Genomic DNA, 23,745 nt, shown 5'->3' on the forward strand with positions numbered 1-23,745 from the left:
AATACATCTTCACAACATTACCCCACAACATTTCCCCCCTTTGGCTAAATAAAAAGGAGAGGTTTTAATTCTAACACAGTAAAATTATATACAATAAGAACAATTATCAGATGAGAATTACATTACAATGTCCAGTCTATCTGTATTTGGCAAATTCAAAGAAAATGTTCATTATCTATCCTATCTTGGTAAGTCAAAAGTTTTATACCTAATTTACTTTCTATTCTAGCTTATATTACCAGCCCAAACTATCTTTTTAGACTTCAAAACATTTTCTTAGATAAAAAACTTAAGCTTTTAGATCTCTCAACTTTATATACTTTATACCTCTTATTTAAATTTGTTTTCTGAATTTATTGACAAGAAAAATTGTAACTATAATCATCTAGTCTTTGATCCCAAGAAGGATATATTTCCTCAGTAAACAGGAAGTGTAGAGCAAACAACTTCCAAAACTATAGAAATGATGGAGACATCTGACTGCTTGGACAGTCAGCCAAGGTTCCTCTGCAACATTGGGGCATCTGTCTTCAGCCTAGAATATCTGACAGACTCTTCTGTGAATCAGGAATTATGAAGGACTGTTTTATTTTTTCTTAGAAAAGTTTGGTTGTCACCTTCTTTTGTGCCTGGCTTATCAATTTAGGAAGCATACTATCAGCAGTTGAGGCAAGGGCAGTTTCTTTCCCAGTGGTTAGCTTTGCCACATAGAAAGCAAACTCCATATGGAGGTTCTTTGACACCCATCATCCTTTTTTGAAATAAATTGGTGCTGCCAGGAGCAGGCAGGTCTCATTGCCATGAAAAGCCCTATGTCATTAAAACACTTTAAATGCCATATTCTGTAGGTCTCTGAAGTGTTTGAAGACCTCTATTTAAAATATATATCTGTTTGACCTTGAAAAGTTATCTAACATGACTGTAAGTTTGATTATTATGGATGACTAACTATTAAACTTGAATTTCTTAATTATCCTAAATAGTTTATAATAATATCTTTCAAGGACTAGCCATTTGCATTATTACATTGTTAAATGATCTGAATAGGTATAATATTTTAAACAAGAGTAGGAAAATATATACAGTATAACAAATATAACCTTAAATATTTATCAGTATGTTTGGGTTTAGAGAAGGAGTGAGCCAATTCCATCTCCAAAGCCAGCTTGGTTTATAATTGAATTGGAACCACAACTATTCTAGATTGATAGAGATATAGATGTTAGACAGTGATATCTTACCCTGTGTAGATTGGTACCAATAGATTCTTTCTTTCTGCAAACAGAACTTGTAAACAGAAGTCAGTATGAGGAATTGTTTGATTTGAAACTGACCAGCTTATTGCTTGTATTATATTCTCCAGGAACTTTCTACTTTCTTTTCTTTTGGTTTCTTTGAGTGGATTCTGCCCTGATTGCCTTTTCATGAGAAACTGAAATCAGATAAAATCATTTTTTCTATAGCAATGTGGGACATGCACGGGATTTTCTGCTTGAGAGCCCAGAGGAAGGTCCTGCTCATGTATGTATCCTCTGATAACCTAGCAACAGAATGATGCATAAACAGACACTCCACAAACGTTTGCTTTCCTGGCTTGATAAATGCACTTGTGTCTACTGTCTTATATAAACTCCTTTAGGGCTTATATTGGTTTGTCTAGTATTTTCTCCATTTTTGACTTGCAGTCTGTAATATTTGCTGAAAAGTTGATTGGTAATCTCATAAAATTTAAGATTCATGTTTAAGGATCACATAGCTAGATTGTCAAAAACATACAGAGCAATATAAACATGCATCTCTTGCACAATCCTTTCCTCCACTTGGGCTTTTTTTTTTAATGAGGTTCAAATCTAAACTGAGCAAGGCCACACAGTGTGTTAAAGTAACACACTGTACAGTTGGAATGTATAGAAGCCCCTTGAATGGGAGAGATGGGCATTGGACAGGGTGGTTTTAAACAACCTGTTTCTTATTTCCAATCACCTGGCAAGACCATCTAAGAAAACATACTGAGCAAATGTGGTCTTCAAGCCACACACATTGTCCAGATAGAAAAACAATTTCAAACATCTCATAGTGTTTTGGAAATTATTTTCTGGGTATGTCAACATACTTCCTCAAAGAAAAGCAGTTGCCTAGAATTTTGGACTCTTCTCATGTGTGGATTTCTCAAAAATGGAAAAAACAAGATCCTTAAATAACTATTTGGATATGCATCACAGTTTTAAAGATGGCTTCTTGGAAGCTTTGCCCCACAACATTCAGCAGATTTAATTTCATGGGGAGGTGCTGGTGTGCATGAGGCAGAAGGATGGAAGAACCCAGGAGAAGGGCAAAGCAACTTAACAAAAAAATAGGGAAGAGGGAAATGCTTGGGTCTCAGAACTACACAGTGCCACGTTTGCAAATGTTGACTTAACTGTGATCCATGGTGTCCAGATTAGTACAGCATCGATCACAGAGGCTCTGGTGTCATTTTTAGATGGACACAGCATACTCTACATGATCAGAATGAAAGATACCCACAGTTAGTCTTTCCCAGTGCTTTTGAAACCTGGTGGGGGCAGGCCAGCATTGCTAGTGACTACTTATTCCCATGTTTGGAAAGCTCCTGCAGGGTCAGCTAACTTCTGAATCAGGACTGTCATAAAGAATGAGGGAAGCTGGGAACACTCAACCTAAAAGGATGTCTTCCCCTCAGGGCTCAAGGAGCCCACAGAAAAGTAGGCAGAAATAGTGTAAGAGTCAGAAGGGATGGAGGACACCAGAAAACAAGGCCCACTAAATCAACATGAGCAAAGCTCATATGAATTCACATGGACTGAGGAGGCATGCACAGGGCCTGCATGGGTCTGCGCCAGGTCCTCTGTACTTACATTATGACTTCCAGTTTAGTGCTGTTGTGGGACTCCTGATTATGCAAATGAGTGGGTCTCTGATTCTTGAACTTTCTCTTGGGCCTTTTCTTCTGTTGGTTTGTTTTGTTCAATTCTAGTACATTAGTTTTGTTTGATCTTATTTTATTTTATTATTATTCCTTAGAGACCAGTTTGTTTTTAAATTAGAGATAGAAAAGGATTGGATCTGGATGGGAGGGAAGGGAAGGAAGAACTGGGAGGAGCAGAGGGAGGGGAAACTATAGTCAAGATATATTATGTGAGAAAAAAAAATCGATTTCCAATTTTCAATAAAAGAAAAAAAGGAGTTCAGGGAAGTACAATTGTGCCAGTTGTTAAAAAGAAATGGACTGGGGGACAGTTTTGTCAACCACTCATTACAGGCTCTCATTTTTATCAATGATTAATCTTTAATGTGCATCCACACTTACATTAGGTGTTGCTGGTCAAACACTTAGGAAGCCTGATGGACCTCTGTGTGTACTGCATCCCTAATCTTCACCCCATTCTTTCCATTTTACAGATAAAAGACTTGGGACCAATGCCTTATAGCTGGTAAACAAAGAGCTAGAATTTGGAGTGAGAGCTGTCTGTCTCCCAATTCTCGACTTAGCATACACAACATGCTATACAGAGCTTACCTGGAGCAACTGGCACGGGGAATATAGTCTACCAGGCCCTTAAACGATCCTCTGTCTTTATCCCCTGGCTTAATGTTGGCCAATTATTTCAGCCAGCAGATAAAGTGAGTTAGAGGAGTGGGCTGGCTTTGACATCAGCATGTTGAAACTGGTAACTCAACCAGTTTCTCTGATACCATCATGGTGAAGTCAACTTGGCATGGCCCCCACTCTCCAGTGCCACAGTATTGTGATCTAGAACAAGCCAGGCACCATCATAGGCTTTGAGAACTGACTGTGCATGTGCTTGTGTATTTAGCAGCTGAGCAGAATGGATGAGAAGTAGGCAATTACCTGGACAGTTCCTTAGACCAGCCAAACTTGGCTCTCCACAAGAGAAAGAAAATTATGTAGTTAGCTACTTTGGGTTGAGGATGATGATTCTAATGATGTCCAATGAGATCTTGCTTGTTATTTAGGCAAGAGAGGATGGAGTGGTAAAATTACTTCACAACTTTTCAAATATCCCTATACTTAACTTTTCACAAGTTTCTTGCTGAATGCTTTGAGCCATCTTGGTACATGCAGGTGTGTATCTGTACCCACAGTAAATCCTGATAACATTCCCCTTTATCCTTTCTGAATTTATTTAGCACAAAATGTTAGTGCTAATGAGGCTGGCACACTCCGTCTCTGTGTTAGATTCTCAGTTCCATGCCACTCTTCTCTCCTATGCCCTACTCCACACTACAGGGAGGTTCATCACCACCTGAGCTTCCTTTCCGCAGGGTTGGTTAGGGGAGCTACAGGAAGGAGATAGGGAGCAAGGAAGGGAGAAACCAGTGCATATCCCTCTGCCTCAGCCAGCATGCCACTGCCATGCTCCTGGTGCCTGATCAATGCTTATCAGGAGGTTCTCTCTATCCCTTCAGTCTCCATGTTCTCCCTGCTCTTTCTTGAAGCTGGGTTGCAGCACCATGCCTGCTGCTGCTTCTATCATCTGTAGGAGGAGTTGTATTCCCTCTGCTTCCAGTCCCCAGAATGACTTTTGTTTCCAGAGTTAGACCCAAAAGGTGCAGGTGCATCAGTTTCCCCTTGACACAAGAATATTTTGCTTGCCTGTTCACCTTTAGATTTTGATAAGGTTGGGATCAAAGGTCTCAAAGGCATACACAAAACAGATGAACAGACAAGTGTTGTCTAATACCCATCTGAGGTCTTGAAAAGTTGGGATGATCTGAAAAAAATTCTTTTCATAACAGTGAGATGTAGATGGTGCCATCTGAACATTAGCCAGATGGAAATACTTACACATATTTATGTCTAGACAGTGTTGGTATAGGGCTTGCTATATAGAGGTGATATCAGATTGCCCATTGACCAATGTTCTCCAAGAGTACTGACATTCCACTGGGATAAATAATTGTTGTCATTGTCATCATCATCACACGTCAATCAACCAGTCATCATCATCATCATCATCATCATCATCCATCCATCCATCCATCCATCCATCATCATCATCATCCATCCACCCATCCATCCATCCATCAATCAATCATCATCAACACCATCATCCTTTCAGTGGATCATGTGTGTAAGGGCAGGTGAGCTATATTTCCTTCTACTTTCCCTATAGGAAGGCTGCTACTGAACTAAACAAGCCATTAAGAACCTTTCTGTGGTGTTAGTAGTTGACCAGTCTTAGAGATCCATGGCCAGATGACCAGTGAGAAAGGAGATGTGGAAGAAGTGGTCAATGGGAGATCCTTTTTTGTTTTCCTAACATAATTGGTTAGGATCATCATGACAGTATATGGTACATGTAATGTGTGAATATCCACTGGCTAAAGGACATGGACACAAGCCCTTGTATATATTATTAGTTACAGTATTTCAAGATATGCCATTAACTAGAGAGCCTTACTTGGCTGGAGTCATTGGCTGACACACAGGTGAGCTGCAGTTCTTGAACAAAGCTCTTCACCACACTTCTCTGATGCTGCCACAGTGTCCTCTTCATGTTAGGCTCAGAGCCGGAGGCTGTTGATTTTGCTTGGTGGATTCCTGTAGCAGCCCCACAGAGAGCACAGTCTCCACTCACCATCAGAGAAGAAAGAGTGGAAAAGAAAAGGAAGAACAGGGGTGAGAGAGAGAACAAGATGTCAGAGGTGGTTGGTAAGGCCATGGCCATTTCAGATGCTGTTGCCTGGGTTAAGCCCTGCTTCTCCATACTTCCTGTTTCTACTACCTTCTTTTCCTCACTTCCTGCTTCTCCACACCCCCTGTTTCTACTTCCTTCTTTTCCTCACTTCCTGCTTCTCCACACCCCCTGTTTCTACTTCCTTCTTTTCCTCACTTCCTGCTTCTCCACACGCCCTGTTTCTACTTCCTTCCTTTCCTCACTTCCTGCTTCTCCACATTCCCTGTTTCTATTTCCTTCCTTTCCTCACTTCCTGTTTCTATGTATCCCCTGCTTCAATTTCCCATCTTTCCTCATTTCCTGCTTCTCTACAAGCCCTGTTTCTACTCCTGCCTTTCCCCACTTCCTGTTTCTACACACTTCCTGCTTCTTTCCATTTTCTGTTTCCCCTTCTTGTCTCATTATCCCAGCAGAGAGGCCCTTCTCTCCTGTTATTAGTACCATACAGAGGGACAGTCGAATCTTCCATGTATTTTCACTTCTCTTCTTAGATCAGAGGCAAGTTTAATTTACTCATGATCTTAGCATGTGCTTGTATGTTAAAATTTAAGCGTAATGTCCATTTTTACCTCTCTCTCTCGAAACACCACCAATATTATAGGCTAGTAGGATGCCATTGAGTGCTCCATTACCCAGTCAGTTCCCTTGTAACAATCAAAGGTCAAATATATAGTCTATCTGGTTTCTTACCAAGTGGTACCTTTGGATATCACATTAATTTGTTTCAAAGAATGGACAAAATTGGATGTCTTAGCAGGCCTGAAATGATACCTCAGGCATTTCTCTTTCAGCAGTGCTGAAACACCAAACCTGGTGATAAACTGAACTTTAAAACAGTTACAGAAAGCAGTTCTCTCTCTGTGTCCCTCCTGAATCTCCCCTTTAAGAAAGTTTCTGACCTTAGAAAAGAGAACATCAGTAAATAGCATTCTGAAAACACAAGGCATGCTTGTGGTTAAGGAGTTTAAAAGCGTAACTGCTGGGTTTTGGTGGAGTCTGCAGAGCACTCAGTAGAGGCCCTTGTATACCAATGTGTCACACATGCTGATCTTGCCCCCTTCCTCTCTTTCTCTGGCTTCAGCTCTCCCTGTGTTCTCTTTTTTCATGCTACAAAGATAAATTCGGAGAAGGTATAAAGCTGCTTTTCTCCCCCAAAACGGTTTTATGCCTTAGAACTAGAGTTTTGAAGTCCTGTCTAGAAGTGAAGCCCTCTCTAACTGGAACTGTGTCCAGAAGCTCTTCCAAATCAGTGACTTGTGCATTCTGGATTCAGTTTTACTAAGTGAGTTGCAACACAGAGCTGTTTGGATTTATTTGTGATTCCACCCATGCTGCCACTCCCACAGTGGTCAAATACTGAATAATGACTATCTAGATTTTTTTTTTTTTTTTACAGAAAATGGAGAGTTCCTAACCAGTTCCTGGAATGTTCACAGAGTCCTAAAACAATTCAAATGATAACTAATATTCTTACCCTAAAAACAAAAGTTCACTTTTAAGATTTGCTGAGCAGTTTAATATTAAAACGGTTTGGTCATTTCACATTCAAGTTGTTAATAATTTGAGATCTAAAGTCAATCCTTGCTTTTGAATGAAGCCTGTATGTCTTTATTTCTAGTTACCTAATGTTTACAGTACAACTGAAGATTGATTCCAACCCATGGGTTTTCTAATTGATTTCTGATTAGAAAAGTAACTTCTCTGACCTGTAAATACACATGCTCTCAAACAGATACACACACACACACACACACACACACACACACACACACACACACACATGCACAGTCACACATACATACACATACACCACATACACACAGACTCACACATACATACACACACTCATACACAAATACACACATACATGCACACCATACACACATAATCTCTCTCACACACACACTCTAGCAGACACACACACACTCACACATACATGCCCATACTCATATATACTCATCTCCCTAGAAAATACAGGACTCACAGAACTGAAGACAGCACCTGCCCAAGTTACACACTATTCTGAAGCTAAGATCACTTCAATACTCAGAAACACAGAAGTTCCCAGAAGTCCTTGTAATTCTGCTGATGGCTTTCAGAGCCTTGCTTGTTCTTCATACCAGAGCATCAGTTTTCTCTTTGACTTAAGGTAGATTTTCATGTTTTAAACATATATCCCTCCCAGTACACTATTGGATTAATAAGTACAAAATATTTTTTACTATGTATATGACCACACACTTACCATATGATCACATGATTGCTGGCTATTGGTTCTTTATCGACAAAATAATCTCAATGGTCATCTAACTTCCTTATCCCAGAGGCTATGATGGCCCTTGGGTGTGAATTTGAACTCAGTGAGTCTGCTGCATGTCTGTGTAACTCACAGTGTTCTAACCAATATGATTATTCCCAGGAGGTGACAAAGTGAGAAGGAAGGAGAAGGTTGGAGATTCAGGAAGGCACTGATAGTCCTCTGCACACAACAGCCAAGTATGACTCTGAGAGGAACACCGGAGAGCGATTCCTGATCCTCCAAGTTTAGATGAGACTCTGAGACTTCAGGGTCATACTTGTGAGCCATGTTGGTATGCTTGTTAGATCTGACTGTAGTTCCTCCATGCCAGCGTCTCATTGTACTAGCCCTAGAGGTCAAGGACTAGCATGTACTAGTCTGCAGTGTCCGACCTCTTCCTTGTACACAGAAAGCTTCCTAAATGTGAGGAGCTGGTGGTGGTGAAAAAGAGCAGATGGGAATAAACACAAGGGGAGGGTTAGGTTTCCCAAAAGAGTCACAGAGTGTTGGTCCATGGCAATGAGAAGTGTTGGAGAGGACATGATAGAGTCAAAGTTGACAGATTTAGAGCTTAGATATGTTTTCTGAGGATATAATTGACTTAAGATACTTCTTTCATTGAAGGAAATCTGATCATCCTGGTATCAAGGATGTGTGCAGCCAGGTTAAAAACCAACATATCATCATTCTCTTTCTTGGTCCATGGATGCAGGAGAAAAGCATTGCTCCCAGCCAGGCAAATCGCAGCAGATAGAGACTGTCAGCAACGTGAGCCAAGTCCACATCAAAGGAAGGAGAGACTGGGGGAGTATAGGAGCTGATGCAGGAGGTACAAGCAGACATCTGTCCTTACTACAGTGAGGAGAGAGCAACCCAGAGAAAGAGCTAAAAATGAAGCTCAAGAGATGGACTGCTGTCCCTCCATCCTGTCCATCTGCAAACTATAAACTCTCCTTCACATGAATCTATTTCACAATTTCATCCCTCTGCTTCAGCTGAGAAACTGAAATTCTTCAAGGAATTTCACGAGTTCTGGTGATACCTCAGTTGTCCTTTCAGCTTTCGATTTGCAGCCATCTAAATGTCTCTCCCTGCTGACAGTTCCATATCGCCCACTCACATAAAAAGACTCACCAGGAGAATAAACCATGTCTTCTCTTGTCAATGGTAATTTGTATTTACTGTGTGATCTTCAGGTTGGCTTTCCTGGGTCAAAAATAACTTGTTGTTTTTTTTTTGTTTTTTCCACCCTCTGTGTTTAGCTTGGAAAGACTTGTAGATTTTGAAGTTCAGCTTTTTCTGTAAGATGTATAAGAATGATGAAACTTTATTCTTCTTAAACCAGCCAGCTTTCCCATCTTAAGGTGGCACAATCTATGGTTTGTTTGACCCAAGTTCTCATGGAAAGACCACTACTTTCATTTTGACAGTCTTATTTTGTGAGAGGTAGAAATGAAAAACATCTTTAAGAAATGTTCTGTTTCTCCATCCCCCGATTCCCTACACACAGCCCCTAGATCAATGCTTGCTGTCCATATAAAAACCACATTTTAAAAGAACATGCAAGTTATGTTAGTGATGTCTTAACCGATCAAATGCTTACGCTCCAGCCATCACAACAGGTCCCATGACCTTTAGTGAAGCCCAATGTGGCATCAGAATCAGCTCTGGTCAGCCTTTCTTTGTTACTTTAGCATTTTCTTCTAATCAGCCTAGAGCGATGTGCTCAGAGCACCTTTCATTTCTGCCTTTGAAATCCTAACAAACGGCCGAGGGTACATTTTACAACATGACGAGTGTTATTTCACAGTGTTTCACTAGCCACAATCCTCAAGTCACAGTTAAGAACTCCAGATGCCTGGCTGCGGGAGTTGTTGCAGCTGTTTTGTGGAAAATCATGAAAGTGCACCTCGTTTGGACAAAAAAGAGAACATATCTCATCCCTACAGATTTGTAGCAGATGTCTCCTCCGTAACAGTGTTAACAATGTGTACTCTCGCTGTGAACCTGAATTCAGATACTTCAGGTGTCTTGTAATTTGTCAAATGCTTTGGTTTTTCCTGGGAGGGCAGATTCTCTTTTGGACTGGCTATGACATGCTCTGAAGTTACTTTTTTCTTCCTGATAGTTGAAGTATGAAATTGGACCGAAAGAAATTCTCTTCTGTGCACGTCATTGGTTTGATGTATGAGATGAGGTTGCACACTGTTTTGTGTAGTCAACACCACTTGAAGGCAGTCATATTGTTGTATCCAGAATGTAATGCCCGGAACCCTCCAGAGTGGCAAAAGTGCACAGATGTTGCAGTCCTTAGACGATAAAGAGGAGAAGAGGTTGCACAGGACCTGCACACACACCCCTGACCACTTGGAGTCACTTCTGGGTTATTTCCATTTCCTATCCATGGAAGTGGCTGTGTAATGAATCACTCAGGAAATAATAATCACAAAAGCTTGTTTCTGCTTCTCAGTGCAGATGAAATTTTATTTTTTAAATACTTTTCAAATAACAGTGGTTAAACCCACAGGTGTGGAACCTACAGGCACAGGTGGTGAACTGTTTAAACTAATAACAAAGTCACAACCTTCTTGTCTTAGGATCACAATCATTTTAAAAAATATTTCTCCATTTAAAAAAGTCATATACTTTAGGATATTATATCTGTTTACTGATATCATATACTCAAACACAATTTTGACAATAAACAGCCCCACCTTGTAAATTTTGTAAGTAAAGTATTTTACTTGTATTTGCTGTGGTTAAAGTACTCACTCACTGAGGTCCCTGTGCTAAAGACCTGGACCATAAGCAGTGACATTATTGGAAGATGGTGGGAAGCTTGAAGAGATGGGTAAAGTGAGGAGTCTTCTGGCCCTGACAGGGTACCGTTGAGGGGGTATTGAGGCCCAGCCCCCACTCTCTTCTTTCACATCCCATCTATGGGGTGAATGGTTTTGCCATTGTGCTGTCTCTCCACAGGTGCAGATGGAGTGGGGCCGCCCTAGCACAGTCTGACACCTACAACACTGTGAGACTAAACAACTCTTCTTTCTACAAACTTGTGTTTATCAAGTGCCTGTCACAATAACCTGTCTTCATTGTGGGGTGGAGACATGTTTCTTACGGCCATTCCTTCTGATAAAATTAGTAAGAAAATGTTGAAACTGGAGATTTAAGACTCTGATGTGTTACAATAGTTCACGTTGCTAGGATCTTGACTGAAAAGTCAAGGTGAGAATGACTTCAGTGGTAGAGTAATGAAAACTGAATTCCAGAGAGGGAGAAACAGTTTCAAGATGTTGGTGACATCATCTAAAGTTGGCCGAGTCTTAAATCTTCCCAGTTGAGATTGCTAAGGCCTGGGTATCCAAAATTCCATCAGTGCTGAGAATTCCTTCATTAGATTAGAAGTTAAGCCAGAGGGCTGGGAGCATGTCTCAGGTGACAGAACACTTGCTTAGCATGCTCAAAGCTGTGGGCTGGATCTCCAGCACAACATAAATGGGGCACAGGGTGTGGGCCTCTAATCCCAGCATTAGAGAGGCAGAGACACGAGGATGAGGAAAATCCAAGGTTACCCAGGACTACTTAGCAAGTTTGAGGCCAGGCTGGGAAACATGAGACCCTGCCTCAAAAATCAAACAAGTAAACAAATAAATCCTTCTTCATTCTGTCATTTGCCTCCCGCTTACGCTGTATAAACTCAGGTTTATGGACCTCAGGATGGCTTCACCAACCCCCACCCCCACAATGTTATAAACCAAAAAACTTGCATCCACCTTGGAAAGATGGATCCACCTTGCATCCATCTGGATAAAGTCAACAGGCATAGCCGGGATTTTGGAGTCATGAGACTGTGCCCCAAGGTGGAGCAGAACCCAGGTAAGCTGGAAGCACTCTCTGAAGTAGAGTTATATGGTGCTTGGAATAGCCACAGAAGTTGGGAAGAGCACTAGGATAGTGTCTCTATAACTCAAGAAAGAATGGTGGGTTCTGGGAAGAGGTTCTACAGCAAGGCAGGATGGGAGCAGGGGCTGCGTCTGCTCTACCTGTAGTTAATTTCCTACAGAGCCAGGGTTCCAGGAGTGTTTGGAATAGGGGACAGTCCAGACTGTGTGCTGTAAGATGCTCTAGCAGCGTCATGCCTTCCTTTGACAGTGATCAGGGATCAGCTAACTTATCCAAAGGGGGAAGACTCTGTCTGTCTTCAGGAGGTAATCAGAAAACCACTCTCTAAAGCAAAGTCTTAGGCCCTCTCGGAGCCACATCCAGCAGGTTCAGAACATCTGGCTCCAACCCCATTGTCATTTTATAATAGTTTACAGTACTATATGTAATGCAATTCTCTCATAAATGACACATTCTGTCCTGTAGTGGCTGACTTGTGAAATCCTCTGTTCTTTTCTTTTAAAGGTATTGCAATTGATCAGAGCTTTTGTATTCATAAGATTAATTCCTTTATGTAAACAGCTAGCTTTCCACCTTTGCAGGTTCAGAGCCAACCAACTGTGGATTGAAAATAGTTCTGAAAAGTTAGTACTGGGGAATAGGCTTGGAGGAGAGCTGTGGAGAGTCAGCCTGATGCGTGTGTTGGAAAGTCAACAGAAACCTAGTCTCAAAATAAGGTAAAGAAGGAGGCTGACACACAAGATGGTCCTCTGACCTCTACATGTGTACCATGGCAGGCACATACATGTGCAGGGACTTTGATACATGCACACTGGTACACATATAAAACTCAGGAGGATGTTTGTACTACACATAGAATACTTCTCATCATTCTCTATAATAGTTTATTGTTATTTTAATGACATTTGCATTATTTTAGGTATTATAAATAGTCCAGAGATACTTCAAAGTACATAGAAGGTGGTGCCAACCAGGTTAGCCCAAACAGTAAGCTCCAGAGCAATCAATGAGAGGCCCTGTTTCAAAAGAGTCAGGTGGAGAGGGAGATCAAGAAAGATGATCCACATGTACCTGTGCACACACATGTAATACACACACCGACACACATACACACACACACACACACACACACACACACACACACACACAGAGCTGGAATATTAGTCATATCATGGTGCCTGGACTGATTCCGGGAAACTATTCACATATATAGAAGATAGAACAGATTCCTTTAAAAATATTTATTTTATGCTGGGCGGTGGTGGTGCACGCCTTTAATCCCAGCACTCGGGGAGGCAGAGCCAGGCGGATCTCTGTGAGTTTGAGGCCAGCCTGGTCTACAAAGCAAGTTCCAGGAAAGGTGCAAAGCTACACAGAGAAACCCTGTGTTGGAAAACCTAATATATATACTTTCTATTTTAAGTGTATGAGTCTGTGAACCATTTATGTCTATGAACCACTTTTGTACCTAGTGCCTGAGGAGGCCAGAGGAGGGGGTTGAGTTTCCTGGGACTGGAGTTACAGGTGGTTGTAAGCCATCATGTAGGTGCTGGGAAATGAACCAGGGTCCTCTGTAAGAGCAGCCAGTGCTCCTAACTGCTGAGTCATTATTCTATTCCCTATAAAATAGACATTAATCAATTGAGATTAGCTGAAATTGTTCTGAGCAGCTCCTTCTTGACCTCCTGAAACATGCAGCATTACAAAGCATGTGTGTTCCCATAGCCTAGATAGCTGGGTTAAGAATGCTTTTTAAACCTGTGGTTGTTTGAATAAGAATGATCTCTGTAGGCTCATTTATTTGAGTGTTTAGTTGTCAAGAATGGCACTCTTTGAGAAGAATTAGAAGGATTAGGAGGTATGGCCTTGTTTGAGGAATTGTGTCACTGGGAGTGGGCTTTGAGGTTTCAAAAGCCCACGTCAGCCCCAGTTCCTCTCTTGGCCCGAGAGTCAGGATGTATCTCTCATCTATTGCTCTAGTACCATGAGTGCTGCCATGCTCCCCATCATGATGATAGGGGACTCAACTTCTGAAACTGTATGCGAACCCACAATTAAATATTTTCTTTTCTAAGAGTTGCCTTGGTCATGGTGTCCAAACTGACAGGTTTTGTGTGTCAACTTGACACAAACTAGAGTCATCAGAGTAGAAGGAGCCTCAATTGAGGAAAGTGTCCGTGAGATCCAGCTGTAAGGCATTTTCTCATTTAGTGCTCAATGGAGGAGAGCCTTGCCCATGGTGAGTGGTGCCATTCCTGGGCTGCTAGCCCTGGGTACTATGAGAAAGTACCCAAGTAAGGCCAAGTAAGCCGGGGAAGCAAGCCAGTAAACAGCATCCTCCATGGGATATTTGTACACTGTGTGAAGATGTGTTGCTGTGACTGGTACAATAAAGAGCGGAATGGCCAATAGCTAGGAGGGAGAGACTAGGCAGGATTTCCAGGGAGAAAGAGGACTCTGAGAAAAGAGAGGCAGGTAGATACCAACAGACTTGGAGCAAGTTGTACATGCCATACTGAAGAAAGGTAAAAGTTATTTGGCAGAGTGTGCACTAATAGAAACAGGTTAGTTTGAGTTATATGAAATAGTTGTCTAAACTAAAGGCCAAGATTTCATAACTAATAATAAGTCTCCATGTCATTGTTTTCAGGCTAATGGTCTGGATGAAAAAGTAGAACTGCAGCCTCTGCACCAGCTCCTGCCTCCAGGCTCCATCCCTGCTTGAGTTCCTGTCCTGACTTCCTCCAACAACCGACTGTGATGTGGAAGTGTAAGCCAAATAAACCCTTTCCTCCCCAACCTGCTGTTTGGTCATGCTGTCTGATGCAGAACTAGAAACCCCACTATTGTAATTCAGTGGAGCAGGGACTCAAATAAAACTTAGAAGTACAGAAAGCCAAAAGAGACCTTTTAATCAAAAGAGACCCCAATATAAAGAGAATAACATGTCTCTGTCCAAAGTCAGGTCTGTGGCCCACTGTGAGGTGCAGGCTGTGACATTTGAGTAACTAGTGGAAAGTCTCCATCGATGCTCTATTTACCGCGCTTTTCAGAAAGGCCCATGCCGGCTCCACCGTGCACATGCGGTTGACTGTGTCCTACAGTTTGTGGGGACAGCAGCTCACACAACAGTTACAGTTCCTATTGCAGGGCTGGCGCCAGCCAGCTTTAGTTTGTTAGGGAAGAGGTCCTACTTTCCATGTGTGTTTAAATAGTACAGACACATAATATTAAAAAAACAGAAGCTCCGACTATGTAATGTGATGCTAAGCCTTTGCAAAACAGGCAGAGATCCAAATATTTTTCTCTGCTAAAAGAGTTTAAAATAGGTTTACAGGGGAACCTTGGCTGGAGAAGCTACCATAGGGGATTGGTAAGCTAAAAAGTTTGATCTGGGGATGGTCTGTGTTTCTGAGAGACAAACACAAGGGGCTGCTAGGATTGACTGAGATCTGAAGGGAGGCTGGATCTGTGAGTAAATTCTCCAATTGAGAATTTGTATGTATGGGGTGTGGTGGGGGTTCTTGTTGTGTGGGTATGGGGTTGAGTGGGGATTCTTGTATGTGTACCAGGTGAGGTGGGATGGAGTGAGGGGATCTCGTTTTTTGAAGCTTTGGACCTGGATTATGGAATCCAGTCATGTATCATACACCCAGGCTTACTTAGCTGTCCTTTGGACTCCAGAACTCTTTGTGAGTGGGAGAATTAATCTCGGGAATATTAGCAACAGCATGTTTGTTGGAGATTTTCCTCTATGGTGGTACTGTGATAGGAAGACTGTGATGCCTTAAACCTTTAAAGCAATTACATCCTTTTGGGGCCTGATTTTGCAACATCCCAAGTCCTTCCCAGTTGCTCCCAACCCACTCACGCCTGCCTCAGTTTCCTTGTCCTGAAGTCTGAGTCTGTGCTAGCCTCTCCAGCCGACTTCTTTCATTTTGGAGTCTGGCAATGCCCCACCCCAGGTGGACTGGAACTAAGCATTTTCACACAATTCGCAGATTCTCACAGTATACCTCTGAAAAACAACTCCCCTGGTCAAGTTTACTGCTAAGTCATTCTGAAGTAACCGTTAGACACCTCTTTGGCAGAAAAGAAAAACAAAACAAAACAAAAAAGACTCCTAAAATACTCAGAAAGAGATAAAAATAACTACTATTTGATACCCACTTTCGGGAACTTCAGCGAACTTTGTCAGCATATGGGGCTAACAGGGATATACATGAGCCGCATGCAGTGAGTAGGTCCTAGGCACTCTGCAGGAAGAGCGGGGAGTTGCACTTATCCGGAAGACCAGGAATACTCAGTGGCTCTTAGGATTTTCAGGGACCCACAATTGGTGTTCGTATTCATAACTTTAACTGCAGCAACAAATTACCATCAGACTAGTGTATACAACATGCAAGTGTTCAGTTCTCAGTATGGTACAATATTATCTGTCTAGAATCAGGAGGTCAGAGGACTGCAGTCCCCACCATATTTGGGGGGGGGGGTTGGCTGTGGTGCTTTGAATGAGAATGGCCCCCACAGGCTCATACGTTTAAGTACTTGGTTCCCAGCTGGTGGAACTGTTTGGGAAGGATTAAAAGTGTGGCCTTGGTGGAGGAGGTGTGTCACTGGGGGAGGGGGGTGGGCTTTGAGGTTTCTAAAGACTCTTCACTTTTTGAGTTAGCCTCTCTTGTAGATGGGGATCTGAGCTTGCTGCCGCTGCTGCAGCCACTGGCTGCCATGCCTTTACTCTGCTGGTGTGAACTCTGACCCTCTGGAACCATAAACCAATTAGACTCTGTCCTTTATAAGTTGCCTTGGTCATGGTATTGTATCACAGTGATAGAAAAATAGCAAAGACATTGGCAAAGTTCAGTTTCACAGGTCCTATTTGTAAGGTCACGGTTCCAATTTCCTTCCTGGCAATTGTCTGGAGCTGCCCTCAGCTCCCAAAGTCTCTGCCACTCCTTGTACATTCCCTTACAGCTCAGAAATAGGAATAGTGTGACAATTTCTACTAGGCACGTCTCTTGCTGCCCCTTCCTCTGTCATCCTCCTCCGCTCTTTAGGATCCTGTGACTACAGAGAATTCAACCTCCCAATCCAGGGGAGCCTCTTTATTTCAAGGTCATATGATTATCAGCTTTCATCATTTAATACAAACACACGTGTGTCCCACAGGGATAAAGTTCATGGGACCAAAGCCCCCCCTAGCCTGTGTCCTTGTGATGTCTAGATGGGCTGGTGGGATTATCAAACTACACTTTCATTGAACACCTTCTAGGCTCTCAGTACCCACAAAATTTTATCAGTCAAAGCACACTGGAATAGACTCCTGGTACAGTTCTTAGCTCTCCACATCCCCTGCAATAAGTTACCTCAAACTGTGAGTAGAATCCAAGTGTCTTGGTATGTTGGAAGCTGGTATGTCTTCTTGTCTGGTCAAGGCACAAACACAGTGCATTCTTCTTGACTGGTAAAGAGACATGGGGTGTCTGCATAAGGCAGGCCTGCTTCAGCCATTCTCCACAGAAAGACTAGAGTATCTCCTGATTGTGAGGACAGAGGAATTCCCAAGTCCCGGTCTGTTGCAGAGATTTAAAACTGATGTCATATGCCCCAGACCCAGAAGTTAGATTGTTTGTGTGTGTACTGATAGGTAATTGACTGACTGATTTTGGAGGCAGAGGCTCACTGTGTAAATCAGGTTGGCTTGGAACTTGCTTTTTAGCCTAGTTTGGCCTTGAACTCATGATTCTCTCACCTCAGTCTCCCAAGTGCTGGAATCTGAGGCCTATAGCTGCATACATAATTGCACTTTTTTGGATGCATATTTGTGGGGTGCGGTTTGATAATTTGATGTGTGTGTGCAATGTGATTAAACTGAAGTAAATAGCACTAGCATCTTGTACATATCATTTCTCCATGTTGGGGAGTTTCACACTTTTGCAGTGATTTAGAAACACCCTATGAATTGCTTAGGGCTGACCCTTCTGAATAGATGTTTGGCTTGTAGTTGAATTGGAGGCTAACATTCAAAGCTTTCACTTTAGCATTGTAATCAATGACTTTTCTTGGAAAAATAAATAGCTGTAATTGTGTTCCTCAGGCTATGGAATGGTGAATGACCCTTTAGATGGGACAAGTTCCCTCTGGCTGTTGCTGATTATCTTTATATACTCTAGTGTCCCAACTGGAGCCTGCAGTTCCCAGTATGAAGTTTGTGTGTAAAGGTCTTTTCAGAACTGCTGTAATTAGAGGGAGGAACTGAACGCCATGTAGCAATTTTCAACAACTTGTCAGATAGGATAGTAAAGAGTGCCTTTATTAATTTTAGGGGAAGGATTCTCAGAGATGAAATAGTGTGGCCTGGTCCCCAGTCCTTTAAGATTCTTCTGGGAGGGGTTGGGGATTTAGCTCAGTGGTAGAGCGCTTGCCTAGCAAGCGCAAGGCCCTGGGTTCGATCCTCAGTTCCACATACAAAAAAAAAAAAAAAAAAAAAAAGATTCTTCTGGGTAGTACCAAGATGTGCTGACTTTGGTGCCTGGCAGGGAATTTCCAGGCCTGCTTAATGGCCGCAGTTCTGATCAGCCAGATCTCTATTTGCAGAGGAACTTATCTAAATCTCACTTCAACAGATGAGCAGGGGAGCTTCAAAAGGTTTATAAATCATGCTGGAACTCTGCCAACACACTGGACACTGAGCTCCAACAAAACAGAAGAAGTACAGTCCTCCACAGTGTTTTCCTGGGTGCAGAGCCAGGTTGGAGAAATGTCTCTACTCTTACCAGATTAACATCATTTCAGCTTGACGTCAGTCCCCCCCCCCCCCCCCCCCCCGCCCCGCCCTAGCCCGAGTTGCAAGACACTCTTTGTGATCCTGACGTGCTCATTGTTAGGCATGAGTTTATTGCAGGCACATCTTTTTCCTCACATCTGAATGCTGATTCTGGTTACAGGCTGACATTTTTGGAAAAGCTATCCCTTGCTCATTCACACTAGCAAGGTCTCCACAGTAATGTGATGAGAAGCTACAGATGCAGAGACAAGGGAGGAGTCTTCACAAAAGCAACAGTGTCCTGAGCAGTGAGGCAGGAATGCACCTTCTCCAGCCCAGCCTGGGTGTCTCAGAGCACAGTGCAGTGACTCATCAGTCAGAGATGGGCAGGGAAGGCCTGGGGCTCTTGACACAGCCCTCTGCAGGCATGATGGATGTGGAGAAACCCTACCCTTCCCAGGGGGTCAGGTGGCACCAGCCAGACAAAGAGCGCAAACAATTCGGTCTTGAAAAAGAAGCCCCCTTTTCTCCTCCCTCCCCCCACCCCTTCCTCTCACTCTCAGTGCCAAAATGTTACAGTATCCAGAAGTTCCTTATTAAGTTAGAAGTCTGTGAAAAAGAAGAAGAAGAAGTAGCTTGTGCATAGACATATAGAAATAGTCATTGGGCAGACACAGCTGTTTCCATGGTACAAGACATGCCTGGAGAAGTAAGTAAATGGCATTTCTGTTTGCTCGAAGAGTTAAAAGCTAGCTGCTCTCTGGATTTAAAAGGGAGATGCTATCCCAGCCTGTGATCACCCAAGGTCTCCAAAAACTTTCCTGTAGAGACTGTGAATGAAAAAAAGAGAGAGCAAGGGGAGGTGAACCAAAGCAGTGCTGTGTATGAGCATTGTGTGGTGCTGCTGAGTGGTTCCTGTCCTTTGGCTGCTTCCTTGGCTTTTGACATCTTTGGGAAGTGGTCCCAATTGGGTCTGGATTAATTTGAGCCTTTGATAAAACATGTAACAAATACACCTCACCTTCTCTCCAATCCTGACCCCAAGAAGTTTCAGAAATGTCTATACAATTTCTTAATCACCAGACACTGTGGGCAACCATGTTCCTTAGGCACAGGGCAGAAGTCTGACCTGCTGCATCCCAGGATGTGTCCGATGCTGCTGAATGTTTAGAGGAAGGAGTCTTCCCTTTTCATTCATCTCTACTCCCAGGCTGGACCACAGAGGCCTTGAAACAGTCTGCTTTAAGACGAGAGTCCAGGGAAAGTCAAGATGGCCACCTGTGCCTACCACACACTGCCAGTGTGCTGGCTTTACCTCACCTGCAAACCCTTGGTGGGCCAGGTCGGCTGACGTGTCTTGAACAAACAAGGACTGCAAAGAGCCAGCCCTGGATAGCTGACAGGAAGTGCAGAGCTGCAATGACAAACCAAAGCTTCCAACCTCTGGAGCTCTACTGGCCCACAAACCTTTGCCCCATAGGAACCTCTAGAGGGTCCTTTGATGTTTGCTTTTTAAACCTTATTCTTCCTGTTATTCTTAGTCACAGAGAATTACCAAACAGACAACTGTGTGTGATAGGAAGAGCTTTGCTGATACAATGATCAACACTCAACTCAAAATCAATTTCTGCCTTCCTACCCAGACCACCCCTCTCTGCCCAACCAAGAAGGATGGAAAGTGACACTATTCATAGAGTCTAGGTGACCTGTTCACCCCTACCAGCATGCCACTCAATCACATATTGATCATGGGACTTTAAATGTGTGGCTCATTTTCTTTCTTTCTTTCTTTCTTTCTTTCTTTCTTTCTTTCTTTCTTTCTTTCCCTCCCTCCTTCCTTCCTTCCCTCCCTCCTTCCCTCCTTCCTTCCTTCCCTCCCTCCCTCCTTCCTTCCTTCCTTCCTTCCTTCCTTCCTTCCTTCCTTCCTTCCTTCCTTTATTGTTTTTTCGAGAGACAGGGTTTCTCTGTGTAGTTTTGGTGCCTGTCCTGGATCTCACTCTGTAGATCTGCCTGGCTCTGCCTCCCAAGTGCTGAGATTAAAGGCGTGTACCACCACCACCTGGCATGGCTCATTTTCAGTAGGAATTTAGACTGTGTTAGGTTTATGGGGAGGAGTCAGACTATGTTAAAGGAGAGCCCTTCTGAAAACAGACTGGTTCATTTGGATGAGTGGAGGAACTATGTGGCACCCATACATTCACTTCTTCCTGTCCAGAAACTCCTCACTTGGTTTTGGACCTTGCAGCTCATGCTGTTTGATGTTAAGTGTTGATTCCAAACACTACATTCTTTGTACTTGCACCAAAAAGGACAGAGCGATAGCATGCAAAGGCATAGGCTGTAGAATGGCTGGCTGTGCTGACTCACTGTGACCTGCGGTCTTACCTGATGTCTTTCTGGGCCTCTCTCTGTAGTCAATTGGGCTAAATCTTACACAGTGTAAATAGCACATTGCCTTAGCTTATCATGAGTATCTGAAAAGTAATCTTTTTCTCTTCACCTTTCCCTCTTTATTTCTTTTGTTCTGGAATGCCTCATCTCTGACCTTAAAGAATTGGCTTTATCTTTTTTGTTTTCACTCCCAAGTCTTTTATTATGGCTCTCTTTTTTTGGAGGTAGTAAAAATTCCATCTTTGTCCTGCTTGTGACCATGCACAGAATGCCAATGATACTGTTAAATTTCTCTGATCTATAAGTTCGTGATAACACTTGTAATCTGTTCAGTTAGCCAAGCAGCTACTCAGTGCCTATTTTGTTCTCATTTTGAGATTTTGGAGATTGAACCAGAACCTTGTGAACACTCAACAAGTATTCTAGCTCTGTGCTCCTGCCCCAGCCATCAGCATGACCTTCTTTGCACAAATAACCCAGATATTATGTCCAGATAGCTTGCAGAGGTCTCTCAATCTTGACAATCCTAGCCCAATGGATAATAATAATAATAATAATAATAATAATAATGTTATTTCTTCCTTATTTATTTATTGCTCTAATGTGAGCACAAATATGAACTCTAGAAATGGAGGTGGAAGTTGTAAGAGGAGAAATGTTTTGGCCCTTGCATTGGTGGACACAGCACCTGGAGAGTTTGCAGCCATCTTGAATCTATGAGGTGATGTGTACAAGAATGGAAACCCATGTGCTAACAATGGTGGGAGGGATACTGGGAAAGAGCCTGGGTCTTGAGTGACATCACAGAATTGCTGAATGAGATTCTGGCTGTTTGTTTTCATTTTCTTCTCTATGAAACAGTTAATGTTTAAGCAACTAACTAGTTTAAATAGTTTCTTAGCTGTAACTAAAGACATCACCACTTCTGGAACCATGTGAAGATTTGGAAATGGCCCTGCAGAGAACCCAGCATTAGTCATCTAGTACACACATCCAGTACACATTGGGAGTGCTTGATCATTCACGGCAGGGAGAAAAACAAGGGCTGGCACTGCGACCCTTAAGTCGCACATGGAGGTTTTCAGGGTCTCCTCCTCACTCAAGGTTATCATCTGAAAGTTGTTGCAATGTTGCTGAAAAGGAAACAGCTGTAAGCAGACCATTCTACAGGCACCATTGGATCTTCTCTCTGGCTCCTGAGCCATTTGTCTCCTTTCCTGGCTGTGAGCTCATCAACTTTTCTTTTCTTTTGACTAAATTTGCTGGCGTGTAGATCTGTCCATGGAAAAGGACATGGAGACAGAGCCAGTCCTTTATTCAATAGTGTTAGTGGATGACTTGTCTAGAAACCTTAGCTGGGAGCCAGCATGATTCCTCCAGATACAGTCAGCACTTAAGGCCTTGTGCTGGATGCTGAAATCTGAAAGCAAAATCTGAAAGCAAAGTCAAAAAACCAGTCCCTGTGATTGTGGGGCTCAGAGAACCCAGCAGAGAAGATGTGTGAACAAATATATGTGAAAAGCTCTTGCTGTCACCCAACAGTATGATCTTGGGAATGACCAAGCTCGAACAACACAGGGTTTGCTAACAACAATGGCTTCAGTAACTACATCCCATGTTTCCAGGCTCTGTCCTAAGTGTTTTAGATATGTTGTCTCCTACACTCTTCATCTGTTTACTTACTTATCTGCCTCTTTATATCTCAGGTCTTACAGTATCATCCAAGCTTCTCGCTCAGCCTCCCTGGAGCTGTGACTTCAGGTACACACTGTGGTGGTTTTTATTACAGTTCTGTGTGGTCAGTCCCATTGTCACAGCTACTTTAGAGAAAAGCCCACCAAGACCCAAATGGGCACCATGTGGAACAACTGGAATTCATGCCTGAATCCTTCTAATTACAAAACTCATTATCATAACTAAATCACTAAAGAGATTTGAGCTCAAAAGGAGGAAACAGAAAAAAGGAATGAAGAGAGTGGTGAAGAAGAGGAGGAGGATGAGGAAGGAGGAGGAGGAGGAAGAGGAAGAGAAAGAGAAGAAGGAGGAGGAGGAGGAGAAGGAGGAGGAGGAGAAGAAGAAGAAGAAGAAGAAGAAGAAGAAGAAGAAGAAGAAGAAGAAGAAGAAGAAGAAGAAGAATAGAGAAGGGGTTCTTAGAAGGGCACTAGGGGTACATGGCTCTCAGCTCATAATCTAACATGGAAAGGGAAGAGGAGGAAGCAGAATGCCACCTGAGCTGGCACAGTGCCCCAGAAAAGCTTCAGGTTCCCATGGGAATAAGACTTGAGGAACCTGGGGAAATTATTAGAACTGTTTATTCTGCTGACATGTTTGGCAGCACCAAATAAGAGGTTGTCTATGAGCACAAAGTGTTGTGGTTGTGCGCATCAGACCCGAGGACACGGCATTCAGAGAGAAGAGGCCAAATCTGGCCTTATTGTTTCAGCGCAGGAAAGCAGACATCTGCCCTGGGTGTGTCAAGCTGACAATCGAGATGAGCCGAGGTTAAAAGACCGTGATTGGAGAAGTGTCTTTCTCCGGTGGGCAGCAGTCAGCTCATGCAGACACTCATGACTGGTTAAAGAGCTGAGAATGAGTGATCATGAGTGATCAACCCAGAACGTGACATCCATGTTATCCTCCCTACCACCAAAGCTAAGGGG

General features: G+C 42.8%; 1 long non-coding RNA gene across 1 annotated transcript; it reads left to right on the top strand.

Annotated features, from left to right (window-relative positions):
• Nucleotides 1-7,626: 7,626 nt before the first annotated feature.
• Nucleotides 7,627-14,637, top strand: LOC118584765. Its single transcript, XR_004945050.1, has 3 exons — nt 7,627-11,901; nt 12,510-12,644; nt 14,579-14,637. It is a non-coding gene; the product is annotated as an uncharacterized LOC118584765 (long non-coding RNA).
• Nucleotides 14,638-23,745: the final 9,108 nt, after the last annotated feature.

This window comes from Onychomys torridus, chromosome 5 (assembly GCF_903995425.1).
Source record: "Onychomys torridus chromosome 5, mOncTor1.1, whole genome shotgun sequence".
NCBI lineage: Eukaryota > Metazoa > Chordata > Mammalia > Rodentia > Cricetidae > Onychomys > Onychomys torridus.